Source organism: Acomys russatus, chromosome 32, assembly GCF_903995435.1.
Source record: "Acomys russatus chromosome 32, mAcoRus1.1, whole genome shotgun sequence".
NCBI lineage: Eukaryota > Metazoa > Chordata > Mammalia > Rodentia > Muridae > Acomys > Acomys russatus.
This window is the reverse complement of record NC_067168.1, coordinates 14,933,082-14,955,405: the sequence shown is the minus strand read 5'-3', so window position 1 is coordinate 14,955,405 and position 22,324 is coordinate 14,933,082.

Sequence of the window (22,324 nt, the reverse complement as noted above, 5' to 3'; positions counted from 1 at the left end):
TTAAGCCTGGCCAAGAAAAAAATGTTCTGTTTCAAGCTAAATATGATCCGTAAATGTTCTCATTTCTTTCCAAAACATTTTAAATAATGGAAATGAATTTCCTCAAACACTGCAGATTGAAAGCCTCGAGTGTCCGCTAGAGTAGCACTCCCATTTACTCTGTTACTTCATAGGAAAAGAACCCACTTAATTATTACCTAGGGGGCTGCAATGATGTAACTGCCAGAAGGATGAGATAGGATTTTGTTCAGATAATGGAATCAGTGGCCTATTGCTTCTCTCAACGGCTTAGAGTAGGATGCTTATTAAATGTGTGTTGCATGTCTGGCACACAGTAAGCCTTTTCTTGACAGAAGATAAAAGTGATTTTAAAACATTACGGCCAGCTGTCAAGAAGGCTCAGCAGGTTAAGATGCTTGCTGCCAGGCCTGACAGCCTGAGTTTGATCCTCAGAGCCTGCACAATGGAAGGATGAAACTGAGGCCCACAAGTTGGCCTTTGACCACACACAGCAGTTGCATGAGAATCTACCACACACACTCCAAAGCACATGCGCACATTGCACACACGTACACACACACACACACACACACACACACACACACACTACTGCTGCTGCTGCTACATAAATAAACATAATAAAAATATTACAGTCTTACAGACTATTTGATGAAGGAAACTTTTCCAGCTGCATAAATTTCTTTGATGTGGCCAAAATATACTAAATAGTGCATTTTTACAAATGATGAATTAAATGCTCCCTTCTTACTCAGGAAGATTGCAATCTATGGTCATTGCAATGGCCAAGATTATTTTTTTTTTAAGAACATTTAATTACTAAAGAACATTTTACATTTAGACATGACAGTAGGAGGACTTAGTGTGTCTTTTAGGTACAGCAAGGAAAACCTACGTTGAGTAAGTGAAACCTATGTTGTGGATTTTTAGAAGGATCAGTTAAAGAACGTCACTGTCTCTGTGTGGTGACTGGGTAGAGAAGAAGGGATGGTGTATTGCTGACACAGAGATCTGGCTAACGAGACAGTACAGGCTTGGGATGCTCAGAATCTAATATGCTGTGCCCGGACATTGTGACTTTGTCTAGTAAGTACTGGTGGTGGAAGACTGACTGTAAGCAGGAGAGTGGGATGGCTTAAGTTTGCATTTTTTTTAAAAGTCTTTTAACACAACCGTGGATGGTTAAAGTTACTGAAAGCTGGTGGTAAAAACAAGGAATTCACTGAAAGGCTCACTAATTGTCTAGGCAGGCCATAGCAAGATGCATATTCACAAAGAGTAGATTTGAAGGATAGTTAGGAAATAGCTAATAGAACTGCCCCAGTCTTAAAGATGAAGTGTTCATGGAATGGAGCTGAGATATGTTCCAAGGTGCCGAGCCCAGTTAGCAGAGGTGGGTGATGCTGGCTCAGGCAAAGCTAAGATCACAGCAAACCTAGACCACAAGAGATACTTCCATGTTTCAGTTTTTAAAACCACCCAGAGAAGGGGAACATAATGAACTGTATATTGGTTCTTTAATCAATCAGGATAGACTGGGCAACATTGGCAGTAAGAAATAATCCTTAAAACTTACAGGCTTAATGTGGCTTAACGTAGCTTCACGTGGCAGAAGCAAGTTTCTCAGTCGCTCTGTGTGCACCCTGTTTCATCTAGTGGAAGGATGGCTTTGAAGCTTGCCTCTTGGAGGCAAGCTGATGACACTTCATATCTCTAGACTGTTGCCAGCTATGGAGACGCAAGTAAACTCGTGTGCCTAAAGTGACACACGTCACCTCCCAAACATTTCTTGGGCCAAAACTAGTGAAATGGCACATTTGTCTCAAAGGAGAAGGGAAACACATTTTCATCCTATTCCCCCAAAGAAGAGAAAATAGCCAGAACAAGGAAGCACCATCTCTCATTGTTGCTGCTGCTAAATGGTTACTCTGTTCACTGTCCTTCCTGTGTGCAAACAAACCAAAACCAGTCACACTCAGTACAGTACAGAACTCAGTACAGAACTCAGACGGGGCTTCTGAGAAGTCTTGATGGACAAAGATGAAGACACCCGGGGGGGGGGGGGACAAGCAGAGATACGAGTGCTGGGGTGCAGTAGAGAACTTCAGGCAAAAGACTTAAATGTGGGGGTACCAGCCAAAGGAGGGCTGGTAGGAACTGATTTGTTTCCTAAGGAAATGTTGTGGCTCATGAGAGTAAAGCAAGGCCAGAGCTCTGGAGGGTGACACGTCTTAAATAAGCCAGCATGCAAAAAAGACAATACAAAACAACAAAACCAAAACCACAGAAGAGGAACAGAGGAACGGCGGCAGGCAACAGTGAATCTGGGTTCACGTGTTATGGGACAATGAGGTGAAAGACTTCCAACAAGGAAGAAGAGAGCCAAACAAAATAATGACAGATATCCACTGATTTTGGCAACTAAAAGGTTCTGTATGCCTTTAGAGAATTTCATCTGAAGCCATAAGAATGGATGCTTTCCCCCCTGAAAGTCGGTTTATAGACTCAAGCTGAAGAAAAGGAAAATGTTGAGGACACCCTCTGAGGAGAAAAGGCTGAAGGGGGGAATGCAGATCAGGAAAGGAGGGTCCTCTGGAGAGAAGGATCTAAGCGATGGCGACAGTCTCCAAAGGAGGAAGGTAGAAATGAGGCCAGTGACTCCGGGAAAAGACCCTCCCAAGGTTGGAAATAAGTGTTGATAGCCATCAAACACCCAAGAAGTTGACAAAGCAAATAGAACTGGCAGGGAGAAGGAAGGGGCAGTGTGGCACTGACATACAGAAGCCAGTGAGAACACCGCATACCCAGAAGGAAAGGAGGAAGCCAGTTAATAAGAATATAGCAAGAATAACGCTTGGTCAAATTCCTTTGAAACTGAGAAGTAAAAATGTAAACTACAAAAATCCCAAACCTTCTGTTTCTACACTGATTTCATTTAAACCATCTATTTGCATGGTACCGGGGACAAAATACTATTTTTCTTTTTGTTTATGAAGTGGCTTTTGTTTTCCTGCACAGCTCATCATTTTCATCAAAGATAGGTTCACACAGACAAGTCAGATAAATCACAAAGGGGGAGCCTTGATTTTAAGCTGTCCCAGGAGACAAAACCATGTGTCTGCTTTTCAGGAACAGCACATTCAGTATTTTAGAATGGATGCACATGCTTTTTAAGCTTGACTCAGCATGGGGATGTGAAGTGTCATAACGCCACTAGACAGAGAGCTGCTGAGAGGGCACAGGCAAAGGCTGAGTTCAGTGACTTCAATCCCTGAGACTCACAGGGTGGAAGCCAGAACACCCACTTCTGCAAGCAAGTTATCCTGTGACCTCCAAAATGTGCACTGTGGCACAAACATGCAAGCAGGTATGCATATGCATGCCCACACACAATTAATTAAAATGTAATAAGATTTGAAGTACATTATAAAGAAATACAGATTTATAATATAATCTGTGGCCTAACGTACACCAGGGTACAGGTTAAGTATTAGGATTTCATGTTGAGTCCCACCAGTGTGCTTGCAGTTCATGCTTTCCATAACATATTAAATATGCTCTTCAAAACACACCCATGAGCTACAGACCAGCATCCATAATCTGTTAGGATCAAAGTGTTAAAAACCTCACCTATTCAGCATTTATTGAGCACCTACTGTGTATCAGATGCAATTCCTGCAACTTAGGCTCCATTTGCAAACAAAAATGCCATGACCACCACACTTCAGGGAGCAACATTTTTTGCAGACCTTCAAGCCACCGAGCTCTATGCTCTACTAGAGAAAAATTATAAATTTACCTTACAGGTGTGTGCTTAATACATTTTCTTGTCTCTTTCAAGATTAATATGAGAGAGAAAGGGAGTAGATCCCAGAGACGAAGTGCTAGGTAATGGTCCCCAAGTTATGTCTCCCCTGAAAACTGACGAGAAATTGAATACAAACCCCTAAACCTAAGGTGTCTGAGGGGTCTCTGGGATATGATTGGCATGTTGTAAAACTGAACTGTGGTGAGGGGTGCACAGTTCTGTGAATTAGTTCAATGTTGTTAACTTGTATCATATAATTTAGTTAGTTGCAAAATGGTAAACCTTAAAGGATGGATTCTCTCTTGGCTGTTCTCAGGTTGGGCCTGCTGAACTAAACAATCAAGTCTGTACTAAATGCTGCTGATTTGCAAGATTTTTAACAGCATGCAGCTTGGGAGCTAGAGAGATATCTCAGTGGTTAGAGCACTTGCTGCTCTTCCAGAGGACCTGAGTTCTACAGCCTATGATTGGTGGCTGACAAGCACCTGTAACTCCATCTCCAGGGAATCCTATGCCCATTCCTGGCCTCTTCAGGCACCTGGGCATACCCACAGATATGCACATGAATAAATGCTGAAGTGACCCGGTGCATCTTTGGTAACAAGCATAGCTATAGTATTTATATATTAGTTTTTGTTTCAAAGCACAGGCTGTGTTTGTGCTGGTCTCCAGGCAGGTCTAGGTGCCTTCAATGCCACAGCTGTCTGGAGGCTCCACACGGATCGCCTGATTAGTCATGGTGATCAGAGCAAGTCCTTCAGTTCTGAGGATCTTGGGTCTGCAGCAAAAACCTTGGTCTCTGAACTGAGCAGCTCATTCACTGCCAAGTCTTGTCAGTCACGTCTCCACTATTGCTGACTCGGCAGCCCAGGACCTCACCCCAAGGCTACCCTCATGAAAGAAGCATTTATATCAGCCTGGAGGTTGAGGATAAAGAGCAGGTGAACTTTCTTGTTAGATTGCTAGGGGGGTTAATAACACATGGAAATGTTTGAAACCCACTTGTCCAACCAAAATGCTCCCTTTTTCTCCCCATTTACAATTTGTGTGTGTGTGTGTGTGTGTGTGTGTGTGAGAGAGAGAGAGAGAGAGAGAGAGAGAGAGAGAGAGAGAGAGAGAGAGAGAGAGATCAGCTTTTTACGGCGGTAACATTTCATTTGAGATAACTGATTTAATGAAGATCTCTATTCAGTCAGAGGGTCATATTCTTCACTGAAGGTGGCATTTCCAAGCTTGAGACACTGGAAAATGTTCCCAGGTTTAAGATGAAGACAACAGTTGTGACAGAAACTGACTCAGAGCTGAGCAGGGCTGGCGTGTGTTGTTTTAAAGCAAGAAGGTGCTCGCAGATGGCTCAGAGAGAGATTTAGCAAGTCTGTGCTAGTCACACTAAAGCATGGGAATGCTTCTACCAAAGCCAGCCACGCTTCCCTGGGCTCCTTTGGGGGGGGGAGGGTGGCTGGGGGGAGGGTGGGAGGGGGTGGGGGGTTTTTTGTAAGTTAATAACTACAAGAATGAGTAATATTTGAAGGCCTGGAATATCTGTGCATTTACAACTGAGTGTATATTATTCAAACCTCTAAGACAAAGAGACAGTTTATGAGAGGTGGTTACAACCCAAAGTTAATGAAGATAAAAACAACTTGCAGACGTTCAGTTTTGAACAAATAACGGAGGGCTCTTGAAGGCTTTACGTCCAGATAGTTTTCAACCTCTCTGTTAGTCTGTCTCAAGCAGATTAATTTTCTCTACTAATAAATTATTTAGAATAAAACACATCTTTTAAAAAATCTCCCCAAAGACCTACAGAGAAACTTTCCTAAAATAATATTTTATTGTTTTTTCTACATCTGATATTTTCTGTTAAATGTCTACTGATGGTAGACATTTAAAACCCAATGCCATTAAGTATCCTTAACCAATAATACCATGATGTTTTTATTTTAAAGTTTGCTTTCAGCACACAACATAAGATGTTTCAATGAGAGATGACTCAGAAAAGGAGATTCAACTCCCAAGCACTTATTGGTCAGCCGTGATGAGCGTGGCACTGAGGAAGTGCAGAATGCACAGCAGAGAAGAAGGCCAACGGGTCGCCCAGTCCTTACATCCCTCTAGAGCACTGGTTCTCAACCTTCTCTGTGCTGTGACACTTTAATACAGTTCCTCATGTTGTGGTGATCCCCAACCACAAAATTATTTTCGCTGCTACTTCAAAACTGTAATTTTGATATTGTTATGAATTGTAGTGCATATATCTGATATGCAGGATATCAGATATGTGATCCCCAAAGGGGTTGAGAACCGCTGATCTAGGGAAAGGATGGAAAGTTCACAAATGCACACTGGCCATTACAGACCTGCAAGAGTTCTATAGGCAGATTAGGTGAGATTTGGTAGGAATTCACCAGAGGAGCCTTCTTCTACATAGAGTAGTCAGAGAAGGTTCCCAAAGGGATTTAAGGGGAGGCCTAAAGGAAACTGACCAAGGACCATTTCCTAAATGATCTATACATTATTGCAACTATAGCGAAAATCATCCTAGAAAATATGTTCCTTTTCTGTTGGCTCATATTAGTAGATGAGACAGACGTTATGGGGGCTGTTTCAGAAAAAAACAAAAAACAAACAAACAAACAAAAAAAACAAGGCTGTATAGGATAATATTTCTGTATTTGCCTCTGACTTTTATTAGTGACCCAAACTAGAGAATTATTTGGGTTCTAGAATAAAATCTATATTCCTTAAATGAGTAAATGAATCCCAGTTTGTAGCTGAAAGCATTAACTTTAAAAGACGGGATGTGTCAGCAGCAAGACCATGACAATGTAAGGAAGTAAACAAAAGTGTGGTGGTGTGAGGCTAAAGGGAACCACGCCTTCTTGCTGAACAGTGTGTGTTAGCAGCGAGCTGTCGATAAGCAGTGAGTAATGTGCTGAGGCATGCTTTGGGTTCCCAGTGCCTTCCGAGCCATGGGCAGCTTTCATCTTTCAGCTACAGAAAGGGAAGTGGAGTTGGGCTACTTTTGATAGCAGGAGTGGGGCTCAGGAGAAAAGCCAGCTTCCTGAGCAGACTTGCTACAACTAATAGATGGGGAGGAAGCGAAAGTCAGGAGACTGTGCTGATGCTACTGAGCCCGTGGAATTGCCGTCTGTGGAGCTGTCTGGCACCCGTGCTTCTGAGTAGATGAGAATATGAATTTGCTTGTTTTAATTTTGCATCTTCAGTGGATTTGCTATTTGCTGCTTTATATATCCCAATCCGCAGCTAGTTTTAGCTAAGTATTATTCAGAAGATTAACTGAGCATACCTCTTACAGTCGGGAAATGCAATTGGTTTGGTGTTTTGACACAGATGGTCAAACCATCTTCCCACCAATAGGGTGTGTCCTCACAATGATCCTGTGTTCATAAATACAAGGCTTTCCCCCCTCACTTATCTCTGTAATCTCAACAGAGACAATGTTATCTAATACTTTCTCTTTTGAAAGATTAAGCTGGAATTGACCAAAGAAGTTACCATCTGAGATTATGGTTCCCAAACCTTTTAAATTCTTTTTAAAAAATGGAGATAATTATTTCAAACCTAAACAAACAAACAAACAAACAAAAAACCTAATGAGGGTATCCAAACTCCAAAGATTAATGTGGGTTACTTAATCAAAAGGGATAAACATTTAAAGTATAGTTACTTTCTACTTCCCGTAAAATAATAACTATTTGTTGTAGATTGGCATAAAAATGTTTAATATATAACAAAGATATTTTTTCAGAACTAATTTCTTTTGCAGATCCCTTTAACTTCTGGATGATGAAGAAGATGCCTGGTTTGCCATGTCTTCTTTGTATGTGGCCTGTTACAGGGAGAGAACAAATGAATATGGCTGAAAAAGAAGTTTTTGTGGACTCCTTAATTGTGTTCTGGAGAACCCCCAAGAGTCCTGCCTACTTCTCCCACAGACCTAAGATAACACATCAGACTACACCAGTGAGACTCCGAACATGGAGGCAACTCCGCCTTTTCATCAGATAATTCACAAGCAAATGTAGCCGAACAGGAGCCTTCTGTCCAGTCTGCTATCACCTCAAGTAACATACCCTTCCAGGAACCATAACAAAACACAGCTGGCTAACTATTAACCAAGAAATCATTTAGCTTTTAAAAAAAATGGCTACCTAGTCCTTATTGCAACTTGAGATGCCAAAGCTGGTTGATATCCATGGGGTGCCTCTCCTTTCCTGAGGAGAAGGGGAGGAGGAGGTGGATGGCTGGGAAGGGGAGGTGAGAGGGAGGGGGACTGGAAGGAGAGGAGGGAGAGGAAGCTGCAATCAGGATGTAAAGTAAATAAATAACCTAATCAATAAAGTGAAAAAAGGCAGAAACAGACAACTAAAAAACAAACAAAAACAAAAACAAAAGCAAAACAAAAAAACTGATGACAATTTCAGAGAAAGACGAAGGTGGAAAACCGTGAGCTCAACATTATTATGAAGAGCTGCCTGTGGAGAGGAGAGGCATTCTCCATGCTCTGCCATCTTCACCCTGTGTATGAACTGCAGATTTACTTCCTGGCCTCTCAGGTTAGGCACGCGGCTGTCTAATTTTAGCTAACAAAATATAAGCAGAAGTGATATGTCTCACTCCCAGCTTGAAGTGCTAAAAGCCAATGGGCATGAGGCCAGAGAGCTAGTAACTGGGGGAGAGTGCTTGCTGGGCTAGCATGAGGAGCGTTCTTCTGGACGCCATAAAAGGTTGGACCTAATGTTTCAGCGAGCACTGAGAGCCTCTGTCTCAAAAATATAAGGTGAAGAGTGATTGAAGACACCTGACCCGAATCATCAGCACCCATGTAAAAATGTAGGCGTGGCTATGCATACCTACAATCTCAGGATTAGGAAGTGAAGACAGGTGGATTCCAGAAACCCACTGTTCAGTCAGCCTAGCCAAAGTAGTGAGCTTCTGGTTCAGTGAGAGACCATTCACATGTGTGCACACGGACATGTGTACCTATCAACTCATATTCGTTCAACACATACACACACACACACACACACACACACACACACACACACACACATACACAGGGAGGGCAGGAGAGACACAAAGAGAGAAAGACACACACATACAGAGAGAGAGAGAGAGAGAGAGAGGAAGACACACAAACAGAGAGACAGACAGACAGACAGACACAGAGACACAGAGACAGGGAGAGGGAGAGAACAAGAGTGGGCAATATGCCATGTTCCCTTCCCTGTCTAGATGGAGGAGACAGCAACTTCAATAAAGATGATGTGGAACAGATGCCCTTGCTAAATTGAAATAAATCTTGTGGGGTGTGTGTGTATGTGTGTGTGTGTGTGTGCGTGCGTGTGTGTGCGTGTGCGTGTGTGTGTGTGCAGGCTGTCAGCCAATGCCAGGTCAAGTGTCTCGTCACTATTCACCTCATTTTCTGAGACAGGATCTCTCAGTGACTCTGGAGCTTACCCACAGTCTAGGCATCTATGCAGAGAGCTCCAGGGATTGTCCTATCTCGACCTTTTCACATGGGGCGGGGGTGCTAGGGTGCTTGCACAGCCATCTATCTCTCTTGCCACAAATCTTTTTCTTCATGAGCCAATAGGACTTGGGGATTTACCTCTGGGCCCAACTTAGCCTCTCCTACTGAGTCATGTTACTTTATCGTCCTCGTTAAGAAATTATGGAAGTAAAAATATAATAGGAAAGTTTATAATTTCAGCAAGCTGGAAGACCAGAAGAAGAATGTAATGGTTTTGCTGTTATCGTTGTAGTTTGTTTGTTTTTTGTCTTTTTAAGTCAAATATCTATTGGAACTGAAAAACATTTACTGTGATTTTTTTTTTTTTTTAAAGCAAAGAACAATGAATAAAAGTTTAGGTTGAGTTTCCATAGCTGTTACAGGGAACATCCTGAAGTTGTTTTTATAAAAAGAATCCTCATTAATTCCAAAAATGCTCCTCGGTTGAAACTCTGTGAAGACAATGAACTCAGAAGGACACACTGATGGCAACTACCCTCAAGGAGTGAGCCGGCTTCTGAGCGTCACAGAGATTATAAGGCTAAGTAAGGCCTGGTTTCTTTAAGTGTTACTTGTCCGGTGATAAATTGTGTAACTGAAACTTAGAGTGACTTAAGAAACATTGTTTCTTTTTCTCTCATATAAAGTAATCACACACTTGCAGGAAACTGACCTCAGGAAGACCTAGATGTAAAATTACATAAATATGTATGCACATGTGTGTGTACGTATGTATGTTGTGCACCCATGTGTGTGTTTGTGCACACGCGTGTGCATGTGAGTGCACACATTTCCTTCATCTATATTCTTTTGTCTGGGCTGCCACCAGAGGTGCCAGTTGCATTTATGGTGGGTCTTCCTACTTTGAACTATGTGATCAAGAAAATCCCTCACAGAAGCGCCAGCAGTGTGAGTTTTAGTTGATTCCAGATGCAGTCAAGTTGACAAACATGATGAGCTGTCATAAAGATGAAGGAGTAGTTAGGAGTAAGGAAATGTGGACTCTGTAACTTACTATCAAGTGGTTGAGAGGGAAAATAAACATTAAGATAGAATTCATCGAGGCATGAGGACTGTTTAAGAATGAATGAAACCTAAGCAAACGGTATACTTCATTGTGGCATTTTCATACATACATGTCTTTTTTTTTTTTTTTTTTTAAAGACAGAGTTTCTCCGTGTAGCCATGGCTGTCTTGGAACTCACTCTGTAGACCAGGCTGGCCTCGAACTCACAGAGATCTGCTTGCCTCTGCCTCCCGAGTGCTGGGACTAAAGGTGTGCACCACCACTGCCCAGCTACATGTCTACATGTCACATTTTGTTCTGATTCACCTCCCCACTCCTTCTGTTTCCTCCTTGCCCTGGCTTGTCCCTGTCCTTCCCCCATACCGGCCCTTCTTCTAACTCCAGTGTCGTCTCTTTTTTTCCTCCTCTTAAAACCTCTCCCTCCCCTCTCTTGTGTCCCTTTCTGATTGTATCACTCACTCACTCACACATACAGACACGTACACACACACACAGACACACACAGACAGACACACACACACAGATGCACAGACAGACACACACACACACACACACACACACACACACACACACATTCATTCTCTGAGTTCTGTTCTTTTAGAGAACTCTGGCTAATACAATCTGTATTCTAAAATCAAGGATAATCACTTTCATACAATAATAACTTAGTAACAACTTATCTAATTGCCAGCCAATAACCAAATATTCACCAGTGGTCCCAATGCTGTCTTTTTATACTTCTTCTCTTTCTGCTCTGGGATCAACCTGGAACCACGAACTGGATTTAGTTTATGTATAATCTTATTCCCTTTTGATCTTTGACAGTTCCTCAGCCTTTCATGACCTCAGCATCTTTAAGAGTACCAGTGAATTATTTTGTACGTTTTAAATATTTAAATTCATGACACATAGCCTCATGATTAATCCAGGTTATGCAAATTTTGGAGGAACTCACTCAGCAGTGACATATTACCCTTGAAGTCTCCTCAGAGGTGGCACATGAGGGGATTTGCCCCATTGTTGTTATAGTAAACTCCCCTCACTTGCTTCACCTGATGCCTCTACAGTGGTTTTCCACTAGTGGCTCATAGCAAAGTATATGGAGATGCCCAAGACTATGTAGACACCCTATTTCCCAAGGGGCTCCTACCTCTGGTTTTGGAATTCCCACATTCACTCCTCTTAATATGGTTTCAAGATGGCGCTCTGTAGCCCCACCACTCCTCCTAGGACATTAGAAAACACTGTGGGCCTTTAGTATCTAGGTTCACAAACAACCTCGTGACCCTACTCTGAATCAGTTCTCTGAGTCACAGGATTCTCTTTGAGAGTGTTACCGCTCGGAGGTGAAATGTCCCCCCGCAGGCGTGTGCTTGAACCCTTAGCACCCTTTCCATGTTCTGTTGGAAAGCTAGGACCACAGCCTAGCTAGCCAGAGCGAGTTGTTGGGAGTGGGCCTTGAAGATGGACAGTGGGGAGTTCTCCTATTTTGTGGGGAAAGGTATCTAACTGTGGCACATACACTTTCATCTCATCTCATTTGACCGCCCCCCCAAATTACCATTTTCCCAGGAAACCCACAGCTCCCTTCTTTAGTCTTCCCAGAGCTCCGCAGCAGCATGAGTCAGCTTGTTTCTGTCTCCCACTGCTGGTTCAGGTGTCAGCTTTCCTCACACTGATGAGTCAGTCATGGCCCGCCATCTCCTCCTCTTCCCATTGTGTCTGTGCACATGGCCTATTTTCGTTTCCTTGCCGTCCTTTGAGCAGCATTTCTCAGGGAACTAAGAAAGGTATGTCTGTTCAATTCGCATTTCTAGACTCTTATTATATCATTAACTTAAGTCATATTAAAGTAGAATCAAGAAAGGCACTAGATCAGTACAAAATCAGAACTGCATGTTCTAATCCGAGTACACTGACAGACTGCCAAAGAAGAAATTAGAGTCCCCCCCCCACCCAATAGTGTTAATTATAACAAGATTGCAGAAGAGCTGGTTCCTATATACACAAGTCTACTTACAAACATGTCACAGCAAGCTTACTATATGCAGGCACACAGCACACACACTGCCTACTGGGGGTTGACTACAGGAGGTTCTTATACAAATAGGTAAGAATCACAGGTGGAGCCAAAAACCGATTTCTTTTCTCTACTCTCATATATTACATCCTGACTGCAGTCCCCCCTCCACCGCCAGTCTCTCCCCCTGACCTCCTTTTTCCCCCTGGGTCCACTCACACTTTACCTCCCTTCAGGAAAGAGCAGGCCTTCCAGGGACAACAGCCAAATTGTGCATAACAAGCTGCATACAATAAGACCAGGAGCATACTGTCACATCAAGGCTGGATGGGGAAACACAGGAGGAGGAAAAGGGGTCCCAGAGGCAGACAAAAGAGTCAGAGACAGAAATACCATGCTACACAACCATAACATATGTAGAGGGCCTGGGTCAAACCGATACAGGCTCTTTGTGAGCCCACTTTAGTCAGTTGATTTTGTGGGTCGTGTCCTTGTGGTGTCCTTGATCCCTCAGACTCTTCCCACCCTTCCAGGGGGCTCCCCAGGCTCTACCTGATGTTTGGCTGTGGGACTCAGCTCTCATCAGTTGCTGGATGAAGTCTCTCTGGTCTTTTTGATGATGGCTATGCTAGGCTCCAGTCCCAGCGCATCCTGCAGGCAGGACAAACTGTAGGTCGGAGGTCTTGTGGCTGGGTTGGTGTCCCAGTCCTTACACTTGAGGCCTTGCCTGGTTACAGAAGATGGCTGGGTCAGGCTCCACCTCATTCCTAGGAATATTTGTTACTGTCGCCATCATAGACTCCATGGAATTTTCATTGCACTAAGTTTCTACTTGGCTCCCCAAGTGCCCCCCAATTCCAGTTGTCTCTCCCAATATTCTCTCCCTACAACTGCCACCTGAAAAGAGATTCTTTTTTTCGGAGGGTGAGTCCATTACTTCTTCCTGCCCCACTTCTGGCCCTCTTTCTGTATTGTCACCAAGCCCTCGAACAAAGTTTAGCTATCACTTACCAGAAGGGGAATCTGCTAGATGGATAAACTGAAGGTGACTGAGAAGAATTAGTTAGAGAATGGTAAGACTAAAGAGACTTGAAAGGCTGACGCAAGGATAACCATCCACCCAAAGGTCAGAGCACTGCTGCTGAGGGCACTGCTATGCGTGACGCATTGTCGGATGGCCGCTTCTCAACACAGCCTCAAGATTTACAACCGATAGTCATCCTACACATCAACTCAGGCACTACAAGGGGCTATTACCAAGTTGTACTCTAGGATAGTATGATGGTTAGTACCAATTATCATCTTGGCAGGATCTGGGATCTCCTGGGAGACAGGCCTCTGGACACATCTCTTGGGATTATCTGGAAGTTAAGTTGTGTTGGGAGACATCTTAACTGTGGGCAGGAATATGACTTGAGTTGGCATACTGGACTGTATAAAACAGAGAAAGCCCTTTAGCAGTATTATTCGTGGTTCTTGCTTCCTAGCCGTGGATGTTGCCAGGCTCCTCCTTCTGCCTCTGTGACATCTTCACTATGATGGACTGCATTCTTAAACTGTAAGCCAAAACCAACCAACAACCAACCAAACAAACAAACCCAACAACAAACAAACAAACAAACAACAACAAAACAACCAAAAAACCTTTCCTTTCTTAGGTTGCATTTGTCAGAGCATCTTTTCACAGCAACTGGAAAGATGAACAATACACAATGAAACTGGACTTCATCCCATCATGTGTATACCTTCTGAGAAGTGCACAGCTTGTCTCTCAGGGTTATCCACTCACCAATAGGATGGGCCGAGGTCAAACAGATCTGCATCCTCCGGTTTCAGCTTCTAGGAAATGGGAGAGCAGAACAAGGAATTCTGACCTCTAAGAATTCTCCAGGAAGAGATCAGGTTGCTGTCAGGAGGGAGACTGTGTATTTGACACCTGCAGGGCCCTGACTTACTCATGCCAGCCTCAGCTCTGCCTTCAGCTTTGGCTTCGGCGTCTGGGTATTAGTCATAACAAGTTAAGCTATGCCACATGCACAAATAAATCTCCAAGCTCAGTAGCTTGATATATTCCAAGTCGATTTGACTTGGGCAAAGTGAACCGCAGAGCCAGAGAGAACGGAAGAACAAATAGTATGTCATGCTTCAGGCCTGGAAATGGCCCTCATTAATTCAACCTGTGGCTGTTTGGTAATGTCAGTCAGAGTGTCACATAGAGATCTGCTGGGCTGGAAGCTCCTGAGTGCACAGAAGGAAAACAACATGGCTTGGCGAGCCCGAGGATATATGTGTTGTGTAGTGGGAGGATTTTGCTAGGTGGTCACGGGGGGGGCATCACAGACTAGGACTCCACTCCCCAGACCCACTCTCTTGGAACTCCCTCAGCTCAGTTTCTCAGCCTTTAGGGTCCTCGCTGATATTGGTTGGCTTAGCTCCTTCTTTCCTCTGTCTTCCTTCACCCCACAACCTCGTTATCCCTCTCCATGCACCCTCCCAACTGGCTCCAGCAGCTCGTTAAATCTGGGGCGTAGATCAAAGCTGCAGGAATAGTCAGCCCCTTTCTTCAAGGACACAGAGGGCTCGGTCTCTGAAAACTCCCAGAGAGTAAGAAAATGATTACACTCCGGCCCTCTTGGTCAGAAAAAAAAGAAGAAAATATGTTTCATAGTAAAAAAAAAAATGACCAAACACCCACATTCTGCTGAGAATTTAACATCAGTCTCCCTCCTCCTCATTGTCTTCTATCTCTCATCTGGACTGCCCCAAGTCTTCTCTTTCATTCTGCAGGGGTAATCTGCTAACAGAGAAAACTGTTCCAAGTTCTGCATCACTTAGAAGCCTATGATCCAGGAGTCCCCACCAGCATGGTACCCATGGTTAGCACAAACGATCTCCAAATACAAACCCTCCAAACCCACATGGTCACACGGGCTGTGCAGATGTGGTGAAGGGTGTCCTCCTGGAAGACTACCCTGGGTTATCTGGATAGGTTCATAATGACAGATTCTTGGAAGAGGTCAGCAGGTTCATAAGAGGAGATATAATACTAGAAATAAGTGCTGTAGTAAAGTGAGGAAGAGGCCATGAAGTTAAGGAAAAGCTACTCTTTTACAAAAATACATTTAGACAATGAAATGGCAATATATATTAATTTTGTTCTCTTTATCTTCTCAGAAATTATCTATTACTAAAACCAGAAGGTGAGGGGATAGGGAGATGCCTTAGCAGTTAGGAGCACTGGATGCTCTTCCAGAGGACCCAGGCTCAATTCCCAGCACCCACATGGACTCTCACAGCTGTCGGTAACTCTTGTTCTATGTGATCTGACACCCTCAGATATACATGCAGGCAAAACACCAATGCACGTGAAATTTAAAAAAAAAAAAAAAAACGATAAGTAAAATCAGGAGGGGGATTTTTGTCATACAGATATAAATTCTAATGAAAGTCTTTAAAAAGTCAACTATAATATTTTTATGTTAAAGATTGCTCAAATTATTGTTGCCATAGTTTGGATCTTAAATGCCATCTGTTGTATAACACTAGAACAAATGTCTACTGAGCCCAGACAGGAAAGTGACAACAGACCAAAGTATGGATACCACCAAAGTCCAAGTTGGTGAACCAATGATTAATGGGGTTACTTATAGGAACAGGTGTGGGGTTACTTACAGGAATAGGTGTAGGGTTACTTACAGGAGCAGAAATGACTCAAAGACCACTTGCATCTCCAAAACCCACCTCAGTACGGGTGATAGCTCATAAAACCTGGAAGCCCTGAACTACTGCACAATCTACAGGACAGCATAACAGGTTCAAGGTAGCTCAGTTGGTCTGAGCCTCTTCCAGGGAGTTCAACTGGTGTCTGCTTCTTCCAAGCAGTGTGGCTGGTCTCGGTTTCTTTCAGATAGCTTAGCTGATCAGAGCCTCTTCTAGGCAGCTTGACTCCTTACTGCTTACATACACGTGGAGTGGGAGCTAGTAAATCTGGTCAGTTTCAGGGATTTCCGGAACCCTTTGAGTTGTTCACTTCCTGTTTTAATGAGCTTCCCAGCAGGATGGTATATTTGGCTCCTCTTGGCACACCCTTTTGTTTGGTCCCCCTATTAACATTCTATGCCTTAATGCGCGTCCCTTCAAAATGGAGGGTTTTAACTATGAAGAAACTTCTATACAACCCTCCCACCCACAGGCCTATGCATTAAAGGCTATCAGGAAAAGGTGGAAATTTAAAGGGTGGAGCATAGGTGGAGGCTGGCTTTTGAGAGAGATAGTGGTTTGGATGGCAACCTCCTCCCAGTCCCACCACACGCAGCTTCACAAACACCACAAAATTGCCCCACCACACCTTCCTAGCTTTCATCTTCATCAATTGTCTACATCAGGAATTTGAGACAGTGTCAGAAAGCTAGTTGACAGTCCTGTGTGTGCATATGTAGCTATCCATGTGTGTATGGGTGCCCATACATCTGAATACACACGTGTGTAGAGGCCAGAGGTCAACCTTGGTTGTTGTCCCTTGTGTGTACTCCAACTTTTCTTTTAAGATAAGGACACTCACTAGCTTGGGGTTCACTGATTAAGCTATGCTGGCCAGCTAGGAAGTCCCTGAGACACTTTTGTCTCCTCATATCCAGCACTGGGGGTACAGGCATGTGTCCATATGCTTAGCTTTTTATTTGTGGGTCAGGAGATCAAACTGGGGTCCTCATGCTTGCAAGGCAAGCAATTTACTGTCTACACTATCTCTGCATCCCCCCTCTCTCTTTTAAACATCTTAAAAATACTTCTAAGCCCATTATATCATGCTTATAAGCCATACACAGATATAGAAATGGTAAATTTTAATGATAAGATAATAATTTTTCAGCATCATACCCATCTCCTTGGTAACATGGGAAGTTTGGCCGTTTCAGAATCAAAATCTGCTGGCATTTGGCTATGAATCTCTGGCCTCCTCTAGCTCAAGAACTGATAGAGAACTTTTCAGGAATTTCTACAGCTGACACTGATAGCTTCAAAATCAGCATGGGGGAATGTTTATACTATGAAAATTAGTGAGTTCTAAAATTCAAGGGATGTAGAGATTGCTCAGTGATTAACAGCACTTCTTGCTCTTTCAGAGGACCTAGGTTCAATTCTCAGCTCCCTCATGGTGACTCGCAACCATCTGTAACTGCGCTTCCAGGAAATCCAATGCTCTCCTCAGACTTCCTCAGGCACTGTTTATATATGGTGAACATAGATATGTTCAGGCAAAGCACTTATATACGTAAAGAATAAAATAAATAGATATTTTTAAAAACCCAATTAAAGATCTTCTCGCATTCTTTCTCTCCCTTCTTTTCTCCCTCCCATCATCTGCATTTTCTCCCATTTCCTCTCCTTTTTTTTCCATAAAGGGTCAAAAGTTCACACTGTAGGAACTCTATCCTACTGTGTTCACAGTCCCAGCTTCAGACCTTCAGCTTGTTCATATGGAGTGGGCATGCCATAGAGTATAGAGACAGCTGCTTCCTCCTCTTCCTCCTCCTCCTCCTCCTCCTCCTCTCTCCTTGTCCTTCTTCTTCCTTCTCCTTTTCTTCCTCTTCTTCCTCTCCTCTTCTTCTTCATTTTAAATGTTCTATACAAAATATTTTAATCATATTCTTTCCTCTCCCCAACTCCTCCCAGAGCCTCCACACATGTTTATTCCCTCCCCCCACTCCCCTCTCTCTAAGTAACTGCTAGAAAGAGAGATTTTAGACTATTCTAAGTTACTTGAGATTTGATAGAAAGTCATTATGTCTATTCACAGGACTAAAATAATCTCACACACATCTGGGCACTGTCTGGTGGTTGAATATATAGTGCATATTGAATAATCTCACACACATCTGGGCACTGTCTGGTGGTTGAATATATAGTGCATATTGAATAATCTCACACACATCTGGGCACTGTCTGGTGGTTGAATATATAGTGCATATTGAATAATCTCACACACATCTGGGCACTGTCTGGTGGTTGAATATATAGTGCATATTGAATAATCTCACACACATCTGGGCACTGTCTGGTGGTTGAATATATGGTGCATATTGAATAATCTCACACACATCTGGGCACTGTCTGGTGGTTGAATATATAGTGCATATTGTCAGACTCACATTTCAAATTAGAGTTTCTGTGAATTTTCTTAAATCTTTCATTTGTTTTCAAAGTAGCAGTATAAAGAACTGACCAACAAAATGTCTAAGGACTTTTGGTCCTCTGCCTCTACCACCGACTTCACACCTAGAGGTGCCAGTCTCTAGGTAAGTAAGTATTATATTGTAATGCTCATTTGTAAGAAATTAGTGAGTGAGCGGATGTACTCATGAATGTGTCCATGTATCTGTCTCCCCAGAGATAGACCAAACTGGTGTATGTACAGTAGGAGAGGGCATAGGTCTAGCTTGGCAGCTTCTGTATCCTTTGGTGTCTTGAGGACTTTTGGCATGGAGCTATTTCCTGGAAGGAGAAACCAAGAGCCTACTAGCTATGCTGAGTTTTGAGTTTCTTACATCAGTAGCAGGGGCATCCTTGCCCTATGTGTGGCCAGCACAGTCTGCCTGATAGTTAGTTCTATGAACTCAGCAGAGGACAGGCTGCAGTTGAACCTCAGCTCTCTCTCTCCAGCTCTGTGACCACACTGATTATGTTTCTTGGCTCAGGTGAGAAGGGACTAAAGAAGTCACTCCTCTCCTCTCCCCCCGCCCCCGCCTCAGTCTCTCTCTCTCCCTCTACCCCCCCCCCCCATTCTCTCCCTTCCTTGTTCCCCTCTCTCCATTCCCTCCCAACACATACAGTTATGCACACATAGCTTTTTCAGGAACCCTGATGCCATGGTAAAGTGGAGAGATAGAGAGAGGGAGACATATTACAGCAGCCCTTACCTTGAGCTCTTCTAACGGGTTGGTGAGAGAGTTGGTGCAATATGGAAGGCTGAAATACAGAAGCTCTTTCCACAGAAAAGGAGTAAATTAAAATTTTATGTCCACATTTTATGTTGACTTAGATTCACAGAAATACATCAAAACCTTATGTGCGACAAGCGTAAGATATATGGACAAGGATATGCACGAATTGTGAAACAAACCACATCACATGGAAGTTTCAGAACTGAGAGCTTTTTAAATGAACGAGGATTCCCAGTGAGATGACAAGTGAACACAGAATGTATTCTTTTGGAGTGTTCCTTTGTTGTTAACACTTTCAGGAAGCCCAAGTTGGCATTTAAAATTTTCACATAAGCCAACATGAGCATCTCAAATCCCTGCCTCCACTCTCCAAGTCCTGGGATTACAGGCATACGCCAAGATATCCAGTGAGTCTGTGATATATTTACAGGTGAAAAACCAATTCCATGGTGTACTTAGCTAGAAGTGAAAAGAGCAAGTGAAAGGAATATTGAGTTGCTTTTCTAGTTTTGTACATATCATTAGAAACCATTTTTAATACTACAAGTCAGGCTGAGCATGCATGGAATGCAGGAGAATGTGATGTGAGAATCTACACAAATGTCAATAGTGTGTTCCCTCAGCAAGAGCAGGATTCAGTGCAAACCCTTATACACTGTACTTTTATATTTTATTCATCATTTTTCATCCAAGGAATTATGGGGAGGCAATAATCAAAGACCTATGTCAAAGTTTATGCATTAAAATTCTCAGTACTCATAAAAACAAAAACCATACTCATCGAATGATCCTGAATCATGTAAAGCCCTGTGTCTCGGGGGTTGGGGACATGGATCAGTAAAGAAAGTGCCTGACATGCAAGCATGACTGCCTAAGTTCAGATCCCAAACATCTGTGTAAAATGCAGGCATGGCGGTGCACATATGTAACCACAGAACTGGTGGGTGGGCGCAGGGATATGGCCATCTCTGGAGCCTCCTGGCTGCCAAGTCCAGCCAAATTGGTTTAAGGAGGTGACCCTATCTCAAAAAGTAAGATGAAGTGTGATAGAGGAAGATCCTAAACATTGACCTCTAGTCCCCATGTGCACACACTGCATGTGTACACACTCAGGCAAACAGACCCCCCCCCTCAAGTGCTCACATATTCATATGACTTAAGTGCAACCAAAACACAATGCCCCAAACAGAAAATAACAAAACAGTCAAGTCATATGCTCAAAGAAGACTGAGTGAAAGACTAAAAATTTAGTTTTATAACTTCCTTTTTTTTGTTTGTTTGTTTGTTTTGTTTTTCAAGACAGGGTTTCTCTGTGTAGCCTTGGCTGTCCTGGACTCGCTGAAAATATAACCAAGAAATACAAATGGTATGAGTTCAGTCCTGTAAGTAAATCCATATCCAGATATTAACACATATGCATTCATACAACCATAGACGGGAGACTAGAAAAATATTTAAAAATTCGCTGTAACTAGGGTTGTAGTTGTCAGTGTTTTTTTTTTTCTTTTTTTAATTTAAAAAAAATTCATTTTTTTTAACCATGTTCTTCTCTTCTCTGAAGAGCAAAAATAGTAATGAAGTTAAAGAAAAGTATAAAAAGCTACAGAAGATCCTGAAGATGTGAGTCTGTGGGAAATCCTGCGTTGTGTGGGTAAAAACTCGGGGCCAACCCCCACAACCAAAAGCCTAGAAAATGAAAAACCTCTCCACCTGCCATCGCACAGGTAAGCGCTTGACACATTGGCTCAGTGTGATGCTCTTCGTGAACTATACTTTAGGGGCAAGACGATGTAAAAAGCCAGTAATGTCCACTTTTTCTAACTTCCTCTATGCATTTCTGTGGGATACTCTGTGTATTCTTTTGAACGTGGATTCACACACGCGCTTGCACACACACCCCACCACCACCACCATCGTCACCACTATCCACACAGTAGGGTCACCTGAGGGCACCTTCTACGTCCCAGCCAGTCTTTAGTAGAAAGCCCATGCTCTGAAATGCTTGTGCCCTTGGAAGTCAGATCCATGTCAGACAAAGCCCTGCACAGGCTTTCACGGTGTCCCTGGAAGATCTCACTTTGTCTCACCCTGCTCTCCAGGCAACAAATGCTGCAGATACAGGCAGGATATCAGCAAATGCTGCCCAGTTGTCTCCACTAGTGCCTGCCATTGTGCAAATGTGGCTTTTGCTGCGGGAATTTTTTTTTTCAAATAAGAGGAGAGAAGATTCTTGGAGCAAATGTTTTTTAAAAACACAGTTGCCTGAAAGAAGAAATCTCATTTTCTTTGAAATATATTTCTTGAAAGCATCATGCTCTGTACTAAAGGTCATGTCACAGTCATCAGGTCTTGTGGGAAAATTCCCACTGATTTCTGCATTCCTTGGGACATGGAGATCATGGGAGAAAAGTGGTAGAACTGAGGCTCGGAGGTTTCTGCTCCAAATTGATATACTCATGGGGAAACACACTTAAGTTCGTAACAGATCACAGAGACAAGCTAAGGTCGGTAAACATCTGTATTTTGCACTTCCTTTAATGTAAACAGAAAGTCCTAGTGTTGCTGAGGGCTTGCCTCTGTGTGCTAATGAAAACACCCACCAGGTCCAGGGCAATGTGACAGGCCAGTGTTAATCACACAGTCCCCAAGAAAATGCAGGGCTGCTGCAGAGCAAGGGCAGCAAGTTAGCATCCCAGTAAACTGGCTTCTCCAGGCACTTTAAAGTGACCTGGGTCTTAATCTTTGCTTTCCCTACCTAATCCCTGTGAGTATCTGTTCTCTTTACTCCTGCCTTACAAAGGCCTCCCATCCACCATTTTAATTTTATCTCATAAAGCAAAACAGAGGATGCAGTATTGGGGACAAGAGAGTCTTGAGACTGAAAACAGCCTCACATTTTACCCCGTGCCATATACCTTCAGGCATCTTTTTATGGCATTCCTGCTGAATTCCCCAGCAATGATCAATGGGAAAA